General features: G+C 41.0%; 1 protein-coding gene across 2 annotated transcripts in view; it reads left to right on the top strand.

The window, feature by feature from the left end:
• Positions 1-10576: 10576 nt before the first annotated feature.
• Positions 10577-22147, top strand: part of LOC143148298 (uncharacterized) — a 119840-nt gene continuing 108269 nt past the window's right edge. For both annotated transcript variants that reach the window (XM_076314504.1, XM_076314505.1), the window contains exon 1: positions 10577-11307. The gene's annotated coding sequence lies outside the window, so the exon portion shown is untranslated. The remainder of the gene's footprint in view (positions 11308-22147) is intronic.

The following is a 22147-nucleotide window of genomic DNA, read 5'->3' as shown; positions in this document are numbered from 1 at the left end:
CTCGTAATAATTGGGTCCCCTTCGGAAAATATTACGCTAAAACTGTACGAACGAAAACGTTGAAAACGTATTCGGTTAATTAACATTCAATTTTCCATGTCTTTTTGCATCGAAAAGCAAAATAAATATCCTCGCTAATTATAGGATAAAATGTTCCGTAGAGCTGCGACGAGGGAAAAATTTGATATTTTTGCGCGTTTCAGGGAAAAGTGGGAGGGTTGGAGGGGAGCGAAGTCGACCACTCATCCTCGGTGAAGTTGGCGTAAAACGTCTTAGAACAATCCAAACTCTTATCATCTGCGAGCGAAAGTTTCCAGTTTCCGTCCGACGGCGGCGAAATAAACGCGTGACTCTCGAATAAACTTCTCCTACCTACCTTCCCTCTCGTCCGTGAATACGCGCGTAACTTCAGCGACGTTTTGTGTATCGCGAGCATCCGAAATTCGCGGTACCACGAACCGCGGGTGGAAAACAATTTTCACGGCGACAAACTTTTCTGGCGTCGCGCCGAAACGCGGGAAAAGCTCCGCTCCGGGGTACGGGGTTAGTCCCAGAAGTAACTGACCTAACAAAAAATATCTTTATTTCTCCACATGGTCTCCTTTTAGATCGATACAATTTTACCAACGATGTTCAATAGCTTCGATACCCTGTTTATAGCGAGAACCGTCGAACTCTGCAAAATAGCCATCAACCGCAGACTCCACCTTTTCGTGTTGGCAAATCTTTCACCACTGAGCCATTGTTTCGAGTTTGGAAACAGAAAATAATCCGAGGGAGTTCAATCTAGCGAATAGGGTGCGCGAGGAACTAATTCGAACTTTAACGCATTGATTTTGGCCATCGTGATAACGGATCAGTGAACCGGTGCATTGTCTCGATGAAACAAAACCTTCTTTTTCGCCAAATGCTGCCGTTTTTCTTGATTTCGTCACTCGAACGCTGCAATAAGTTCGCATTATAATCGTTGTTGATTGTTTTTCCTTTCTGAAGATAATCAATGAAAATTATCCCACGCGCATCCCATAAAACTGACTCCATGTCTTTGCCTGCGGATGAAACTGTCTTCGCCTTATTCGAAACCGCTTCTCCCCTTACGGTCACCGTTTCGACCGTTCCTTCGTCTCAGGTGCGAAGCGATGGACCCATGTTTCATTCATGGTTATGAATCGACGCAAAGACTCGGCTATATTGCTGCGAAACCTAGCCAAACACTGGATCGAAACATCCTCACGAGGCTATTTTTGTTCCATTGTGAGTAATCGCGACACCCATCTTGCGCACAGTTTTCTCGTGTCCAAATTTTCAGTTAATATACGATGTACAGTACTTTTTGATAAGCCTACTATGTCTACTAGCTCGCGCACTTTCAGTCCACGGTCATCCAATGTCATTTTGTGGATTTTTGTCACCATTTCAGGCGTAGTCACTTAATTTGGTCGATCACTGCGATATTTTTCTTGACAGCTCGTACGGCCTCGTTTAATCTTTGCCAGCCAACATTCTACTGTTGTAAACAAAGGAGCAGATTCCCCCAGAATAGAATCTAGCTCTGCTTTGATATCGGTTGGAGTGAAGCCTTTCAAACGAAAGTATTGTATCGCGTAAATATAACCAATTTTGTCCATGTTTACAAATTCACTGAGAGCGTTCACTGTCGATGGCTGTGAAACAAATACTAAACGACGTAGCGTCGTCAATTTTCAAACTTTCTCCCTTAGTGGTTCTTTTCAAAGAACTATCGTCGCGTGTAAGTCAGACCGGGTACTTGTGGGACTACCCGCGAGGGTAGGTACGAAGCTAGCGGGTGCTCGCGCGCAACCTGTTTCCCCGTATCTTGGAGGATCGCCGAGTTGTAGTTCACGCTCGGCGACGAGCGTTGTAACGCGTCGCGAAAGGAGGGATTAAGAATTTCTAAGGACTGGCTCGCGTTGGCATCTGGCTTTAATGCGCGGCCATTTTCACAGGTTTCACGGGCCGGTAGGCCAGAAAACGCAGCTGCCCTGGCTGCCAGGGGCCTTGGATCGCAATTCAGATCGAAGATCGGGGAATCTCGTCTCGCGTCCCCGATGATCGTGCGAAAAGGAGTCGCGTTTACGGTGAGCAGCGTGAACAGAACGGAGCCCTCTTATTAACAACGCGAACTCACCGAGTCCGAGTAATCTGTAAGAACGATCTCCATGACAGCCTATAGATCGTATCTACGGTGGTATATGTGGCAGCACCTACGAGAACACTTACGGCTCCTAATTATACGAGGAGGCACAGAATCCGGGCTTAAAAGCTTTATATATATAGAGCGACTTGATATATCGCGGGAGCGTTTAGCAGCAACCGCGTTTACAAACACCGGCCGAACCAAAGCCAAAGATAATCGTCCTGCATTTAGCTTGCCCGAGAATTATACGTATCCCCGATTCCAAGCGTCACGAAAAAAGTAAATACACGTTAGGAGATGGCCCACGATCGAAATAACCGTGGATTGTTTACCGTCAATTGGAGCATTCTTACGCGTTCGTGGATTCCGACCTTGGTGATTCGTCGATAAATTAGGTGCGTTGCTTCGCGCGTATTGGGTTCTTGCGGACCAAGCGATCGAATTGCTAACGAAACCTTTATTCGTAGTTTTATTAAGCGAAGTACTGTCCTTTGGATTATGTAGAAATGTCGTTTCCGATCGACGTAACAGAAGTGTATTTATGGCTTCTTTAAAAAAATTTGTATCTTTGAATGGAACTTTCATTAGTAGTTTTATTAATCGAAGTACGGTCCTTTGGATTATTCTGTACTCTCTGACCGACATAACAGAAATGCATTTACGGCTTTCTTAAAAAGATCTGTATCTTTAGACGAAACGAAGCTTTCGATTGCACTTTCCCGTGCACAGTTGAATTCTTTTCCAGCTAAAGTGATTTAAATGTTCAAAGTTGCGGTATTGTGAAAAATATAGCGAGTGGAGAACTTCGTACCGTAGTTCGTGCAGTTTCCGAAGCGTTGTTCGCGAGACACGAGACTTGGCGTTATTGTGGAGCAGCAGGACACCATGTACGTTTACCGAAGCAGGTTTCTCGCATAATTTTATTCGCATTCGTTGCAATTCCAGACAACATCCATCCGTATTTATTGTTTCGCCAACTTTTAAGAAAGAATAATGGAAAATGCCTGCTGCAGACCACCGTTCCGTAACCGTAATATTTCTCGGATGTAGGTTAGGTTTCGGTATATGCTTCGGAGTTTCAACATTACGCCAGTGAGGTATACGTCGACCGTTATCGCGTAACATCCATTTCTCGTCACAGGTTACAATCCTGTGTAAAAATGGATCTGTTTGATTTCCCGTGAAGAGAGAAATGCATACGTCCATAGATCGTTGGTCTTGAATGTCCGTCAAATCGTGCGGAACACGTTTATCTCACATTTTCGTTTGCCCTGTAGTTCGTAGATGCCGAGGAACTGGTCCGTAACGAATATTTCCTTTTTATGTAATATCGTGTACACTTTGACACGCGTCGGAACCCTTCGACTCGTCGTTGTCCATGATTTCTCCCAGTCGATCGTACGATTCAGTTTTCAGATTCCTATCTCCAGAATGATATTTTTAAAACCAACGAATTGTTCCTTCACTTACGGTACCTGCCCCAAATGTATCAATGTTACGAGCAGCTTCCGTTATACTACGACCGAGCTTAATCTCGTACAAGCCGTGTCGATATATATTGCCATGATCTCGATTAGACGTATTACATTAAAGTAGTTTACGAAACACATACAGTATCGTTTCAGGCTAGCTTCAAATTTTACATCGATTTAAACGATCAAAAATTATACAAAATTGTGCGCATTCGTGACATCGGTCGTTTCACACTGCAACGATCTAATACTTTCGAAGCTGATTTCGAGAGTGCAAGGATCATTGTTTACGATTACTTTTAACCCAACATTGTCCACTATCACGCGTGTGTAAAAATCTGCTGATGCCATAAACGTGTTTGAAACGATGATAAATATAAAATATAGTAAAGTGCGATGATTGTCAAAAATAGACGTGCAAATCACGTTAAAACAAAGAAATTCACCGTGCACCTAAAAAGTAGTATTAACCTTTAGTCGATAGGGTGACGCTTCGATCACGTATCTAGTATTTTGGGTCATTCATAACCCATTACTATTTTACGTAGACAGTGATCAAGTATCGTTGCCTTGAATAACATTAATAGTTGTACGGGATACGTATAAAAAGAAAGCAATGTATTTTTCGAAAAACGCTAATTGAGAATGCAAAAAAAAAAAATGGGGAGTATGGCATTGCCTAGCAACCGGACAATCAATAACTGAAATAGTTGCAAGTCATTAATGATCCAACGATAATTGCTGGCCAGACAGCTCGAAACGAAAAACGTCCACCCGGTTTTAAATATGTCCACCTTGTCGAAAACGTGTTTTCGAAAATGTTGATCTCCTTGTTTCTCTCCGCGCGAACGACCCTCAGTGAAATTTCAATAACAAAAACCGTACACTTTGTTTTCAAGTCGTTTAATTCTCTTAATCGACTCTTTTAGACTTTCAAACTTTAACGTTCCGAAAATAAATATTGTCGAGCATTCCCTGCTTTCCACCGATAGCCTCAGGTTGTATTACACTCGCTGAACTATAGTCGGGACAAAATCTTTTACTCGTACGACTTGCCAGCTTACATTTCTGTTCGAGAGACGGAAAGAGGGTGCTTGCAAGTTTCCAGGAAGAGAGGAGAGATAAAGTAGCTAGGGTAGAAAAACAGTATGGCGGGGATAGCTCTTCGGTAATCTCTAGCGATCAATTTATTTTACTCCGAGTGTACGTAGAGCATGCAGCGCTCCAAACGAGTATCGTTTAATTTCGTTCTTCGATTTTCTTTCGAACGAAAAATATCGACCGTGAATGCTTCGAACTGTCGATTTAGACCGAACAAGGAACACTTGGAAACACACAACGGAAAATTTGCACGTACAGGGTGGTCCGTAACACACGGCACGAATCGAATCAAGGAGATTTCATGGCTCGAAATAAGACGAAAATAACGAAATGGCGTCGGAGGTTTCGTTTTCGAGAAAAATGTATTCGAAAATCGGTCGAGTAGGGATAAACTTTAGTAATAACCGATGTTACGAATAACAAAGCGTTGCTGCGATCGTTTTTACACGCGATAAAATGTTAGGGGTTATTTACTATCAATAATAGATTGTTCCATAAGTTTTGTCGTTCGATAAGAAACGAAGCTATTGGGTTCGTCGTTTTATTTTTCGGAAGATGGTACTGTTTGGTGAACATACGTGAAGTTTCACAGTTGTTCAAAGTTAAAGTGTCATAGTATGTTTTTACAATGGAAAAAACGACAAAACTTATCGAACAACCTAGTACTTCTTAACGCGCCTTAAGGTACGCGAACGATACATTATTTGTTAAAATTGTATTCGTATATTCTTTGTGTCATTCTATTGCGTGTTTGATGAAAATTGTCGGTTCGACTACGAGTCGAATATACATAGTTTAATGTATATATGTAGTAGTACTCTGATGGTAAATAAACCCTGACATTGTATCGCGTGCAAAAACGACCGCAGCGGCGGTCTGTTATGAAATCCGTAACATCGGTTATTAGTTAGGTGCACGCGTACTCGAAACGAAAGCGAAGCCTTCAACGCAATTTCGTTGTTCTCGATTTTCGCCTTATTTCGAGCCGTAGAATCTCCCTGACCCGATTTGTATCATGATTTATGTGCAAATAAGACATCTATATTCGTTTAAGCTAAGATAAAAAAAACGAGTATTTACGTATTTACGCAACGACTCGATAAAATGTAGTCAAATATAACGTAGAACGAAGGAAGAAGAATATTGTCCAATAACGAATAATAAGGTACGTATTTAAACTATCGACGGTTTAAAGAGTGGTTGTTCTTGATACAATAACCATGATGGAACTTGCTCGACTTTCGAGCTCGTTTCCCCTCGAGGACAAAGGACCCTTGGATTTATTTGCAACCGCAGATATTATAAAATAAAGGAATATTACGTTATTTTAATGCGTGTTAAGTAGTAGAAAATAAGAGAACCGTCGGAACGTACGGTGCAATTTTCGGTATAATTTCTTCCACAGCGAGCAAACAAAAGTAACATTTTGTAAGCGCAGATTTTGCGCACTCCGCTCGTAAGTGCTTAATTTTAGTCGTGTATTTACATTCATCACTCGCCGACTCAGTCAATGGCATGTGCCACTATGCATCTTCATTTTGGCATGCCGACAAAACCGCGCGGTAAGATGTTAGCAGTTGGTTGTAAACCGAACGATCCATATATAACTTCTTACTGACGCGAACCGTATGTGCATCGCGAAATAATTAATACGCGATAACAGTTTGTCACGGAAAGAAGGATAAAATAGTTCGTGTTCCAGGATAAGAACGAAAGAAAATTCTTAGAATCGTATCGATGCTCTGTCTTTTTCATTTTGTTCGTTTCAACTCACAAAAACGATACATCGTTCAAATTAATAAAGATGAAAGAAAATTTTACTTATCCATTTTACGCGAAATTCTCTCTAACATTTATGGAGAATATTTTATAAAATTTTTACGAATTATAAATACATATATATATATATATATATTTGAAACATTGAAAAAAACTACAGGAGGCAACTATTATTATTCACGGTTTGATTTTGTTCGAAATCTAATTAGATCTTGTCATAAAAATATAAAACGTAAATATAAAATTTCGTTAAAATCCACTCGGTCGTTTGGGCGGAATCGTGTTCACGTACGTACACGTGTACATAGGCAAATTTAAACAAAATTTCGTTCAGCATTCGAAACGTTACCAAAGGAATATTAAAACGTTAAAAAGAATTGTTTCGAAACGTATCCGGATTACGGAATGAAAATAAAGTAAAAATCGACGCTTATTAACCGTGGATTGGAATAAATTGATCGCATCGAAACGTTCGAATTCTCGTTTCTGAAACGATCGCGTTCCGCTCGGTGATCGATTCGAAGAAAATTTCGTTCGGTATTCGAAACGTTACCAAAGGAATATTAAAACGTCGAGAAAAATGATTTCGAAACGTATCCGAACTACGAAATGAAAATAAAGTAAAAATCGGCGCTTATTAACCGTGAACCGGGCAAACTCGGATAAATTTATCGGGTTGAAATGTTCCGATTCTCGCTTCTGAAACGATCGCGGTCCGCTCAGTGGTAAACTGGATAAGAAACGCGACAAATCTTACCCCAGCGATTTTACCAATGTCGCGCAGTTCCTGCGGACGTTTATTTGCAATCCGTTCTGTGCATTCTGTCAGTAGCAGGTGCCAACGAGACGGAGGAAAATTTCAAGCAGTGTTCTCTGAACCGGCTAATTGCGAACTCGTCGGAACGGGTGCAATGCGATAACTCCCCATGCCGAAGGATAATCGCAAGGGGATGCGATATCGTGAGGTTTGCTGGTCGTTCAGACTCGTCCCAGGACCAAGACTCCTATCGGACGGACGAGAGAGAGAGAGAGAGAGAATGTATAACAGGCTCCAAACTTGGATGAAACTTGTAGGAAAACTGCTCCTGCGGGACGCGCGACTCGGGCTAATACACTCTAAGGATGTCACAAACGAAACTCGTGACAGGAGCAATCTCGAAAGGCGGCATTGTACTCGTTAATTCGAGCTAAACAAGCATAGTAAATTTCGGAAAAGATATCCACCGTGAGACGACGGAGCACTCTTCCAGCGGCGGTGTTGTTGTATGAAATTTGTAGATCTTATCTCGTCCTGCGCGCCTCGTCCCAGCATCGGGACGCTTTTCATTTTAGTTGATAGTGCAACGTGCTAGGCGCGTCTGTAATTTTTGTTCTACCGGCCGGGGATACCGTCGGCATAGAATCTCTCGTCGAGCAGTTTTATATCTCACGAGCTCTTTTATTCGTGAAATGGACGGATGAAAAATTGGAGCGAAAGAGAAAAATTCGGTCCGGACTTTATTCCATGGAAAGCAGCTAAAAATTAAAATAGACTTTTTCTTTACCTTTGTCGATCACGGTGAATCATTTTTTCTTTTCGTATTTTTTTTGTACAATTTCTCCGATCGGTGTACTCGTCGTATTCGACGTTAGTGTTTCGTATCTCGAAAACGCGTGCAATCGGATTTTTTTTTATTTGAATCGTCCGAATGATCGGGAAAAATTAATAAAAAAAAAGAAATCAAATTCCACATCGAAACGAATTATCGACAGTTTGAACACTTTTTACGAATAAAACTCGTTCGAATGTTATTTCCGTTTACAAAGAGGAATTTCTATATTCAAAGCCACGAATATTTCAAGAGTTTCTATCCGTGAATTTTGTTCCGTACGTTCTTTCTTGATTAATTGAATTCGTAGCTATGATTCGTTTGTACTCGTAAAACGCGGAACGAAGTTAAAAATCCGGCTGCAGAAAAATCGGTAAGTCCGAGATACAAACGCTAGGAAGTTCGTAAGGCGATTTCAGAAACGGTTACGGACGAGATGGTAGCCGACGATAGACAACAGAGACGAAACCCAAAGAGACTTTCCCCTATCGCTTAACGAGAGTACGCAACGAGCGTACATTAAGTGCAGAGATGCCACTCAGCGGAGTACGCGCGACTGAAAAATTGACTTTCATCGCAACGAATACGCATTTAACGGATAAATATCATTTTCCGTTTCCGAAGAACCTCTTGAGAACCGCCCTGAGGATACACATCGAATAAACCTCGTCGTAAAGAAACGCTCGAAACGAAATTTCCTCTCTCACTGTGACCAAAGTATCTTTCGAGACGTATCGCTCTCCAACCGTTATTTTTTACACGTTTCGTATTTTTCGAAAAGTCGCACGGGCCGTTCGAAACGCTTCTCAATCCTCCGCGTAAATATTCGAATTTATTTCGAGCTCGTGTGATCGCGGCCCGTTGGATTCTTTCGACGTCGAGATTCAGAAAGGGAGAATCCATTCGAGTCGTCCTTACCGGAGAATATCTCGCGAAAGTGTTACTTAAGGCGCTAATTTGCGAGTAGTCGCTCTGTATATCGCAGCTATCTCGAACGGCATCGGGAGGGTCTCGTTTTCTTCGAGCGTCGAGATCTCGAAGGTGAAACGATAACGCGCGGAGAGTCTAAGGAAATAAACGAAACGAATCCCCTTTTAGCGAAAGTTAAATCGATAAACGAACTGGACTATACATATAGTAACCGTCCGATATTTCTGACAGTGGCTTATCCGTTAAACCGACCCGGCATACGTGGCCGCGTTCGGGCGCCGAGAAATAAAGTTCCCTGTATTAGGCGTGACAGGAACACGAGGCACAATAAAACTCGTCTAATTTACAACACCCACGAGAAAGGTTCTCAACGCCCCGCCACAGTCGCCCCTACCCCCCTCACTTAACCCGAAAGAGATACTCGCTTATGCGTCTCCGTTACTAATAAAATAAAAAGTCGCGGTCGGTTCGTCGGTTCGTTCTCCGATCGTCCCCGTAAAAAAGATACACCTGGCCGAAGATCGGAATACGTTTCGTCGGTAGAATTAATTCAACGTTCCGGACGTCGGGGCGTACGTACACGCGCGGCGGGAACGCTCGACGGATCTCGGTCTCGTCGGTCCGGCGATTATTCGTTCGTAGCGTCGAACGGTACGGGAGACACGCGGCCAGAAAACGGACGAGAGAAAAAAAGGTACCGAATGTAGAATGTTATCTGATTTGTAATACCCGCGAGACCGGTATTTATCACGGCTCGGAGAGCGCGCGTATACTTTCCAAGCGTTGGAAAAAAGCCGCGGTATCGGCGTTGCCGAGGAAACTGGTAATTTGAAACGCGGACGCGTGAACACAGGCCCCGGGATTTGAAATATCTCCGCGACGACCAATTTGTCGTCGCTCCCTGTCTTCCGTTAATTCCCGAATCGCTCGAGACGTTTGCTCGGGTAAACCGTCGAGCGTCTCCGCCGCGAGTTCATCCGACTCTCCGTACCCTCGAAGCTCTCTCTTCGATGACCGTGCGCGATTCACGGATCGAGAGAGAGAGAGACGAGGGAACGATACGAACGCGCGTGAAACACCGAAGAAAGTAAATTCGAGTCCAATTTTCACGGTAACGGCGACGAAGAGCCGGACTTGCCCGAAAAGTATCTATTACGTAATTGTTCGGGAACCGGGAAGAAAAGCGGAAAGACGAGGACGTTACCCGATTCCTGGCGGACCGAAGTCTCTTCTGGTGCGCACTTACGTACCTCCTTTGCAGTAAGAAAGCCAGCTGGATGCTTTTCCTCGCGTCGCTTTGATCGAGAACCCGTGCAAAAAGAGGAGCACCTGACCGAGGTGTCTCTTTCTCTCTCGTGCAGGGGGAGAAAAGCTTCGTAGTAACGGAGTCTGCGTGCTGCAACGACGACACTCAGGGAAACGCCGAGGACCGGAGAAGAGGATGGAGCCGTCGACCTGGTGGGGGTAGATCAGAGGGAGAGGATGGTGGAAGCGAAATCTGGCCTCAGTCGTGCGCGACGCGCCATATGCGGTGGACCATTTGTCAAGCCGCTCACAAAGGCCAATAATCTCGCGTGACACGTGTGATTCCCCGATAAAAAGTGTCACGTGCTGGGCTGCTACGCGCACCCCACTCCGTCACCCCGGGACCGGCTCCCCTTCGCGGAAACTCGACGGAAAAACTTTTTTCCATCGCGGACGGCCCGTCAATTTCGCTTCTGGTGGCGATCGGAGTACAGACTCGCGGACGGTGTTACTTTCCTCGCGATTCGATCGTTCCCGGAAAATTATCTTTCGTCTCGGTAAGGACAGAGGGCGGAGGAAGAACGGAAGACGAGGAAACGGTGAAACACCATCGACGCGGGACGTTTCCCGGCTACGTGGGAAAAATTTTCGACCGTGATCACGGACGTCGTCCGACAACGTGAAAGCTCGAGAGTCAGGGGGTCGGTGAGGATTGGAAGGAAGCGCGAAGGTGGTTGCCGCGCGACACTAAATAAAGAGGAAGCCGTGTTGTTTATTTTTCCGCCGCTGGAGACCACGGACCAAGATCCACGACACGGATCGAACAACGAAACGAACGTTTACGTCGATCGATTAAATCTCGACCGCGATTCAGCCGACGCCAGGGAACGGAACCAACGTTTCAAGTATATCGTCGTCACGGGACCGTGATCGCGGACCTGCAACGCGATCGGCGAGGATCGGCGAGGATCTCGTTAAGAGACTAGACGCGAGGGACCTAGCCGAGAAATCGACGGGCCACGAACCGAGCGAGGTAAGCCGCAAACCACCGAATTACACTCGCTAATCTTACGCTCGAGAAACTTTTATCGCGTCCACGGCGCCGGGAAATTTATTCAAATTGACCCCCGCGAATTTTTCCACTCCCGCGCGACAGGTGACGCCGGTGCAATTTCGATGCTAAGGAGACGCGATCGTCGTCGCGCGTTAAAGAACCACGTGTTCCCGTTCTCCCGGGGAATCGAATCGAAACGACGGACTTCGATCCGACGAGCAGATTATCCGGAATCAAGGTCGCTGCTGCGTCGACGATTCATCGTTATTGCCGCGTGTTCTAAACTCGGACGGCCAATTCGTCGATCGTTAATAATTCTCTTCGATCCGATTTGTTCTTTTATCGCGTTTCGATCTACGGATCGTACAGAAAACCCAAATCTGTTCTCTTTAGTGTTCGCGAGCACGTTGGTCGAGTAGAATCGATTTCTCGGACAAGAATTTCAAACAAGAAATCGAAACTTTTTCTTGTTCGAGTGCTTACCGCCGATACACGAGCATTGTTAAAGTGTACTGTACCGATTGAAGCGAGAAAATGGTTATTTTCGAAACGCAACGAGACAAATCATTGTCATTTACAACGACAAATCCAACCGGCAAAGAAGGAAACGGAGAATAAAAAGTTCGACATCTTTTTCGTAGACTCTTCCGATCGGTAGAGTCAAGAAACACAGGAAATCGCTGGAAAGAAGCATAGGATCGAAAATGGATATCTCTTTTTAACCCTTGTTCCTTTCGATCGAGTCGAGAAACACAGGAGATCTGTATAAAAGGAACAAAGGATTAAAAATGATATCGATTGTACAAATTCGATGTCTCTTTTTGTCCGTTGCTCGTTTCGATCGAGTCGAGAAACACAGGAGATCGGTACAAAAGGAACAAAGGGTTAAAAAAGATATCGATTGGACAAAATTCGACGTCTCTTCTTATCTTTTGTTCCTTTCGATCGGTCGATCGTTCGGTTAGCTCGCAACCTTGCGCCTCGTTTATTCTCCGGTTGAAACAACGCGTTAAAAACGCGTTAAAAAGGAAACGGAGCGGAAAATTCTCTAAAAGGGCACGGAATTTATACTTAATCGAGGATTTCTTGCCAACTTGGTCAAAATCGAGCAATTTCTCGCCAACTTGGGCAAGATTGAACGTTTCTTATCGACTTTGGCAAAATCGAGCAAAGTACCCGCAATCCTCCACTGGGAAAAGGTTCCCCGTTCCTGAGTAGTTAGGTTATCGAACGAATTCCGTTATTAGCCCTCTTTCCTATATACAGACAGCGATGTTACACGAGCTTATTTAACTGCCCCGACACGTGTAGCTACAATGCATAAGGAAACGGACAAAGTGCGTTCCGAGAAACTCGCACACCTGTTGGCACGAATGCCGAGGAAGACGCGATTCTTCGTCCCAGCGGTGATCCCTTTTATGCAACCTCCATCTCGATACCTTTGTGTACGAGCACAGCGTGCCGTCTAAATACGACCGAAAGAGGGAAAGGGAGGTTCTCGCGTTTCCACGCTCGATTCGCGAAACAACGTCGCGGTGTAAATTTGTCGAGAGAAAGAAAAAGCGAGAGAAAGAGACGGAGGGTATCGTTGGTTACCCAGATTCTCGCGATCCATCGATCACACGGATTCACCGCGGGTTCGGTATTTCGCAACGAACGTGTTTTATATTTAGCACGACCCATTGGCTGGTCGTGTTATCACGCCGTGGCGCATTAAGGCGGGGAATAATTAATTCGAGCATCGACCGATTCGCAGATTACAGCCGCGGACGTTAATATTTCGAGGAACGAATTGAATTCCAATATCCACGGACTCGATTGTGTCTCGTTAAACGGGCCGCCGAGGCAATTAAGCATGACTAACATATTTGTATCGGTCGATGAATGGGCCGGAACTCGCGAGCCGTGACTGCGACCCCGTTCCGAGGGTAAACATCGCTCTCCGTGTATGCGCGTGGTTTAAACGTTGCTACGTTATCGCGGGCAACCGGTGGACTCGTCGTCGGCCTTCGTTTCCCCCGAATCGATAAATCGTGTTTTTCGTATCGGTGCCCGAAGCGAGCTCGATGGCCTAGAAAATGGCCCCTGTGTCGGTCTCTTCGTTCGCGCCGCCTAACGATCCTATCGGTCTCTTTTAAGCGGGGTTAACGATCCGGCCGAGGCACGGACCGGACACCAGCCGGGAAACTCGTAACGCCACGAGTGACACGTCGCGCGATGAAATTGTAAATGGCCCCGTGGGACGAGCCGCGAGACTCGAGACTTTAAGTACCGGCCGATATATAGTTACCGAGGGAAAGTTGTTCGTGGCCGTGAAGCACCGGCACTCCAACGGGGGTAAAAATACACCCTTCGCGGAGAAACTATGTTGCGCGGAGAACTACGAATTCCCGCGTAGATGTTGCGGGAGAAACCCCGGCTCGAATGTCCGCGTCCATTTCAACGAAATTTCACGAATTTCCAAGAATATTACCCGACGCGTTTACGCGGATTTTTGCGCAATGTGAGAGCACAGACGCGCTCAACGTGGGACGTCACTCTCGTGCGATCGTGTCTTTCCGCGATCGTTACGAATTTTACTCAAATATCACTCGAATCAATTTTACTCGAACGCGCGGTCTCTGAACATTGTATTTCGATGAAATAAGGTAAATTTCGAATAAATTTAGCAAAATACGAATACCAGCGTTTAATACTAAACGAGTCTCTTGTGTCTTTCCGTGACGAATCTGTGTGTAGATATTGCGCGCAAAGTGCACAGTGTTTCAAAATCCTGCGCGTGCATCGATAAAATAAGGTTAATTTTAAACAAATCTCGTGAAATACGAATACCAACTTGCCTAATAGTAAACGAGTCTCCTGTATCTTTAAATCACAAATCTGTGCGCAAATAGTGCGTCCAAAATGTGGAGCGTTTCAAAATCGCAAATAATCGAAAATAAAGTAACCTTCGAATAAATTTTCTAAAATTCGAACACCAACGCGTTTAATAGTAAACGAGTCTCTGGTGTCATTCCGTCGCGAATCTGGGCGTAGATATTGCGCCCAAAACGCGCAGTGTCCCCCAAAATCGCAAATAATCGAAAATAAGGTAAATTACGAACAAATTTCGTAAAATGGGAATACCAGCGCGCGTGTTGCGGTACGTGACTCTCGTGTTTTTCCGTTGCGAATCTACGAACGTGGATATTGCGCACGAAATGCTCGGTGTCTTAAAATGATAAATAAACGAAAATAAAGTGACGTGTTTGTACAGTGAACGTCGATTATTCGAAGCAACGGAGACGATATTTTTTCGACGAACAAATTTTCGTGCAATCGATCGATTGAAGAGGAATTAAAAGATCGAACGTTCGAAACGAGAATGTAATTTGCGTCATCTATCGTTGTTGCAATACGATATTATTAGATGGAGCTATTGTACAGAGTGACGGAAAAGGAGTCTTTTAGTGGCTTCTAGTACAAAATGGTCGGTCCATGTTGACTTTAGAATCAATTCTTTCCTCGTAAAATTTATATATTTTATTATGTATTTACAAGCGTTGTAATAACGCGTTAGAATGGTCGATTTACGTTGACTTTAGAATAAATCCTTTCGGTGTAAAATGTATATATTTTATTATGTATATTTTCAAACGTTATAATAACGCGTTAAAACGATCGATCTACGATGACTTTAGAATCAATTTTTTCTGCGTAAAATTTATATATTTTATTATACGTTTACGAGCGTTACAATATCGCTGTCTCTTCGCAACACGGTGGATGCAAACCTAGCACGGTTGGTATTGTTATCGCGTTGCTATCGTTAAGAAAGCACATCGAACGTCTCTCAGAAATGTGAAAACAAACTTTTGTGGTTTACATCGGCAGGATCGATTTAGGACTCGTGTATGTATATTGATTAAGCATTTTTGACTACTCTCGGCGAGTACTATAAGCCTCCAAGGTCTTAAATCTTGTTTTTATCGCCCTGTATACGTTAGAAGGAAATTGATTTTTTTCTCGAACTTGAACATTTTAAGAGCAGGGTAGAAGGACCTACATTATCTCTGTCGATAATCGCACTTTCCGATAATAGACTTCCCTAAGATGACATCTCGTTGTATCTTTATACGATATAAAACTTTCAACGCATCGCTGTTGAACAATAGAGGCGTTCTAGGGCTATCCTTGACCTTTATTTCAATTATAATGCAGACTGGAAACTTTCGCTGCGAAAAATACACACCTTCCCTACTTGTTATTTTACGATATTTCGGATAACGTTTCTGTTATTCAGAAGTTCACAACTACTAGGATTTATTTATGGTAAGCGCCGTAATCCCGCTGTTTCCCTCGGTTATACGATGGTGCTCCTTCGAGACCTAACCCAGACCCAATGCCCTAAAGTATCAAATTTGGGAAAGATAACAAAAGGTGTACAATTTACCCTGCTTGTTGTACATACGATACAAGGGAATTCGGTCGTTCAATTTACCATTCAGAGAATGTAACGATAACGCTGAACTGTTAACGGTAACGCTAAACTGAAAAATATATAAAGTAGATAACATTACTTGTTGCGATCGTAGCAATAATATCGAACCTTGCGCAAGTAGTTACCGTATTTGCAATGTGTTTCGTTATCAAAATCTGATCGATAGAATTTACATCGTACCGGTTTATTTCTACTACCTTTTTTTATCGTGTTTCGAATATTTCGCAAAGAGCAACGTCAAAAATATATCAAACAAATGAAGATACATAGCTCTTGTGAGAATTGGAATTTTACTTCGGGACATAGAACAGGTCAGCAAGGGTAGCATAATTTGAATTGGAATTGTTGGTCACCGATGATCGACGCGACCTGATCGGAATGTCTAGCAGCGGTCACCGGTGACCGCCTCGGTATTCAAAGTGTTAAATACGAAAAGAATAAAAGTTATCACTTTTCTCGTGTACGCATACATAGAAAATCTTTCTCCAACTTTTTGGGAAAAAATCTTGGGAACCATAGAATTTGAAAAGAAATTTAGAAATGTGTGTTACGAAAACAATGTCGAGATACAGAAAATACTACCATTTTGTGTAAAAATATACATACGAACGTGTTAAAAATTGCATTTGAAATTCACTCTATACTATTGAAATACGCGTTACTTTTGAAATTTACTTACTTCGATGCATATTCTCAGTGATTGTTCTTCCGGTTCTTTAATATTTTAAGCCCCGTTTCATTCGTAACGCGTAACAAACAGATTGAAAAATTGATTTCTTTCGATTATGAATTTTAAATTTAAACAAACACATACCGCTCTGGTCTGGGTTGAGAATTTTAATCGAGGCGAGTAACACGTGACACGAAACATTTCAAATCCTTTAATAAAGGATGTGCGTCGTTCAAGTTGTTCAAACGTTCTGTTTTTCGTTCGAAATACACGAAACAAATGGTTCGATTAAACTCGTAAATAATAATGTACGGTAGCACATATATGCACAGTGCATTAACGGTATAAATTAATACAACGGTGTTGTAACTTTGTACAGTTATTCGAATCTGTAGAACTCTTATGATAATTAGCATCAACGATGATAAATACTATGACCATTAATGCTATTATTGCTATAATAGTTACTTTTATGCGCAGAATGACGAAATTGATCGACGTATCTTGTCTCGTCGTGTTTCTTTCCACGAAAAATTCAAATTTGACAGGAACAATTCGTTAGTGTATGTACCCATAAGCAACGACAGTCCACTTGTTTCATTTAAATAGTCCACCTTGTATATCCACGTCTGATTAAATAAAAATGCAATATATCACACTTTATACACAGAATAGAATCTCTGAAATTTAGAAGAGACTTTGAATTCAAGCTATTGACGTTTCGTAGAACAATCGGTGTTCGATTTACTAAAGAACAATTTCGAACTTCTATTCTGTATTATGTACAATGTATTCTGTTCTGTGATATTTTTCTTTTGCCATGGATGTTAATATACGGCAATTCCCACTTTGCTTTCAAACGAGACCTCCGGTATACTTGAAAGCGCGGTAGGTAGCAATTTTGATCTCGAACTAGGGCCAATAAGATGGCTCGCACTATCTAAACATGAGGGGGATGTTCCGTTACTCGAATACGGTGTAAACATTGTCACTTGAAAGCGGGAGTTACCTACCTTATTAGAGCCACGAAGATGGTATTTTCTGGGAATGACTATTTTAACACTATAATGTACGAACCGTGATATACTTTAGCGAAAAGAATCTTTTCCAAAGAGAACTCAAGATCGGAAAACTAATAAAAAGGAAAGAAAGAAACGTAGAAGCTCTACGAAGAGATTTTCATATATGTATTATACATAGTTGAAATTAATTTATAAAGTAATAGAATATTATTCTAATTCTTCGTAATAGAATATTATTCACCGTTAAGTATAGTCATTACTGATCAAATTAAATATCATTTTTTCTTAAAATATATCAATTAAATATATTAATTAAAAATCAGTTTTTCCTAAAAAATTCAAACCCTACGACTAATATGTGTCCAAAAATCTCATTTACTGCTACTGAAACGAATTTTAAAAACTAAATTTACAAAACAAAAGTTAGTCAGTCGTTTTAGCGAGACTTTTCTTTTAATTGTGTAAATAAGAGGGTTAGAGTGTATACGAGTGTATATTTAACAAAAGCTGACGCGGGACAGTTATTATTACAGCGAAAGCATTATGGTTACACTATGAAGCATAGGGTTACGACCGATCGTGTTTAAGGTTCGATGTATAAAACATAGTCAAAAAGATACTTTATTGGTAAAAGAATTTTTAATTTCTCTTAATGGAACGGTTTCAATAACCGACTGTTTGATACGACACGTCAAAAGCTGCGGCCAATTAATTAGCCAATCAAATAGCTTATTAATTAACGACCATACGTCCGATATGATGACTGAGTAGTTATTTGCAGACGTTCGTGTTACTAATACCCTCGGGTGACACGAAATCCAACGTGCTGCATGTTCTGCATCGATTTTCCACCGATTGATGTACGCTGAAGCAGATTATCAGATTCCTTGTCAAAGTGCATTAGTTAGATCGATTGAAATTACTGTTTAATACTTTCACCGATGTAAATTCTCTCTAGACGAAGCGGACGATGCATTCATCTCATGCGACAAGGTCGAAATAATTTGAAACATTTTCTATTCCCAACATTAACGCGTACGGTACACGAATCATAATCTGTAAAATAGCATGCGCGGGATTATAAACAATGTTTCGTAACGTTGTAAATTAATCCAACGCAAGTTGTCCAACGCGACTCCTTTGATTCAAAAAAGCAAATGCAGTTTCACCGAGATTGAACATTTCCATTTTCCATTTCGCTGCACCGCCATAGTTTCTAATTTAAATGAAAATACTTACGTATTTCGAAGCGGATGCTTTGTTTCTAATTTTTATTTACTTTTATCTTTTACTTCCCATTGCAATACCTTGCGGTTCGAAGTAAAATCAATACTTTAATCCTTGTTCCTCGGATTTATCGTAAAGATGAGTTTGATGTAAGTTAAAACCCAATCAACCGTTGCTAGAAAGTTTTGTTATAAACCCTGACATAAATTTGCAATTCAAGTCGCATTACTGGGGAAGGGGGGCGTGTACAATATTCCACGGCTGCTACAGACCACCTAAAATATTTAACTTACAATTAGAAGTCCAAATTACCTGTTATTAGGCGGACAAAACGCAGCACATTTACATATTAATGATAATTCAGTGGAGCCGAAAAAACACATTCGACTTGCCTGTGTTTAACGTTTACATAGTACATGTAGAAAAATCGAAATTACCTGTTGCGAAATAAAGAAAACAATGTAATATTATGCGGAGTTACACGTATAAACAGCATACCAATTTAAACTATTGGACGTATGCAATGCAACTGTATCATATGCAATGACTGTCGCTTAAAATCGCACACTTTACGGTTCGATCAATTTCTGTCTGCAAATTAATGAAATTGGTACAGGGAGAAAATACTTCACCGTACCGTTATTTGACGCGTAACAACAATATAATGAAGAGTTTATTAGCCATAACTTAAACTCTGCGATAAATGGGACCAAAAGTATAGTGCGTCAGAGTTTAATCGAAATCGTAGATAATTTACATTTAATGCTGCACCGGTTAAAAATGAAAACATTTTTGCGTGATCCCACTTATTTGATCAAACTCCAAATTCGCTCTTATTTTTCGTAGAAAGTTTCGAGTGTCTCGCTTGTTCGTTGAAAAATAATAAAAAAGAAATGATTTTTTCGCGAAATTTGATATAGATTTGAAAATAATCTTTTCAATTTTTTCTACGTTTCCCTTTAAATTCGTTTCTGTAAAATGAAATAGAGTAAATTCGTACCTAACTACACTCGTTAATTCTAGAGTAATTAAATTTTTTTTGAACTCAAAAGTATAACGCCCAATGCACTAGCTTTTGTTTATCTTCCAATTGTTTCGTTATGAAGGTGACGAAGCAGCGTCGGTGTTCTACGAGTCGATATACAGTTTGTATCGAAAAGTAAACAGTCGGTATACTTTGTATCGAGAAGTAAAATTTTTTCAATCGAGGAATTTACATTGATTCTATGAAAAAATATTTCGAGCAAAAGTTCGTTCGATAGAAAATTGAGGTCTATCTTTTTAAACAGTACCGTATATTGTTCACTTTATAGAATTGTAACCGATGGAAAAACGAGTTCAACGACCTGCTGTGTCATAACCTTTGAATGATCTTAAGCTGATCAATCTACAATAATTTATTAAGAAAACCAGTTTCCTTATTCAAGCGAAACACGAACGCAACTCGTTATCGGTGTTACTTTTTAACTACATACTTATCTTGGACTCGATCTTTTGTTCGTGGTACGTGTCACAATATTATAATAATAACGATAATAGCTAAGATAAGTGTATTTATTGTTTACATTCGGTGAGAAAGTATTGCGCGCAACGAGTTACGTTTATGCTTCACTTACGCGCTAATAAGGAAACTTGTCGTCTTGATAAATTATTGTAGATTTCTAAGTTCAAGGTCACTCAAAGGTCAATTGTACAACAGGTCGTTGAACTTGTCTTTTGCTAGACAAATTTTTGCGACATCTGTTCAATTTTTTATTCATTATGAAGTATACTTATTTATAATTACAGTAAATAGTACGTTACTGTGTTTGTAAATATTGTACGAAATATTATTTTACATTCTTTGAACGAATATATTCGATAACGAACATATCGAATACAACTATGGCAATATAAAAATATACGACAAACTTGTTCAACCACTATATCACCGGATTATTTTATGCAACCCTACTCTACATCTGGTAAATTTCCACATTTTTGTCCTACTTGTTTTACGCTTCTCTGTCTAAAGTCGAAAGCTATTACATATCGATCGAAAGCTCGTTTCGTCCACTTTATCATACGTAAGGAGAAAAACTTATGGATAATCCGAACAAGTATTTCACATGTGCGAAGTCAATAGGCAGATACCACATTCTATTGCAAAACGAGGTGTAAAAAGTCTAGTACGGGAATATCTAGTTTCGGGGTAGATACCACCGGATCAAATGCGTTACAACATTTAGCCAGATTATTCTCGAATCAAGGCGGTAAAATATTTACTTCTAATTATTTCATTTCCAAATCGATGTTTGGCTTCTATATAGGGACTGTAGAGTAATTTAAGGAAAGAAGGATCGGCGAGAGAGACCGGTTAAATATTTCTCAAATTATTCGTCAAAGACACAGGTGCTGTTTTATCGTATATTTATTCTTTTATTTATATATTTATTTATGAGCAAAAAGTAAAAATAATATAAGTAAGAACGATAACGGAATATTAAAAACAATGCAGAATCTAACGTACTTGAAAGACATAAAAAATAATATCGAAGAAAGAAGACACGATACATAGAAATAAGCACACGCAATAACGTGTAAAAAGTAACGCTGGAAATTTAGACAGAATTCTACATACTTTGAATATAAATGAATTTATTGTAGCGAAATCGACGAAACTGTTTAAGTTTTTGTTCGATCAATTTGTTAACATAATTTTCAGATATAGTATTGTAGTGTTGTCCGAGTAAATATTTGCACCACTCCCGTAAACTAAGCTTCGACCATGCGTAAATACGATTCTAACTTACAGCGACGATGCCAAAGCCAGATGTAATGGCGCCGATAGATGGTCCGTCTATTTCGTACGATTCGGAATTAGATGAACAGTATACGAGTACTCGGTAGCGAGAAAAGTGAAGATGATTTTGTGGTCTGGAAGGAAAATCGATGGTCGAAACAAACGGAACGTGTTTACTCTGGTTGGCTCCACGAGGAACGTTGAAAATTTGAAAATATGCGAAAAATAAAACGATAAACAAATGTCTGAGAATCGCAACAATACTAATAGGGATAACAAAAAATGTAATTTCTATTCTAGAGTTTTATTTTCCTCTTTCGAACGAGAATTACACATAATATCAATAACAGAAATATTTTTAATATTTAATGTAATATCTAATAGTAGAAATCTTTCGTTCAAAAGAAAAATCACAGATCGATGAATATAATTTCTATTCATGGCCTAGAGTTTTATTCTCCTCTTTCGAACGAGAATTACACGTTGCACGACGACACATAATATCGATAACAGAAATGTTTTCGATATTTAATGTAACCTAATAGTAGAAATCTTTCGTTCCAAAGAAAAATCACAGATCGATGAATATAATTTCTATTCATGGCCTAGAGTTTTATTCTCCTCTTTCGAACGAGAAT

The sequence above is a fragment of the Ptiloglossa arizonensis genome, chromosome 6, assembly GCF_051014685.1.
Source record: "Ptiloglossa arizonensis isolate GNS036 chromosome 6, iyPtiAriz1_principal, whole genome shotgun sequence".
Lineage (NCBI taxonomy): Eukaryota > Metazoa > Arthropoda > Insecta > Hymenoptera > Colletidae > Ptiloglossa > Ptiloglossa arizonensis.
This window is presented reverse-complemented; position numbering and strand designations above follow the sequence as displayed.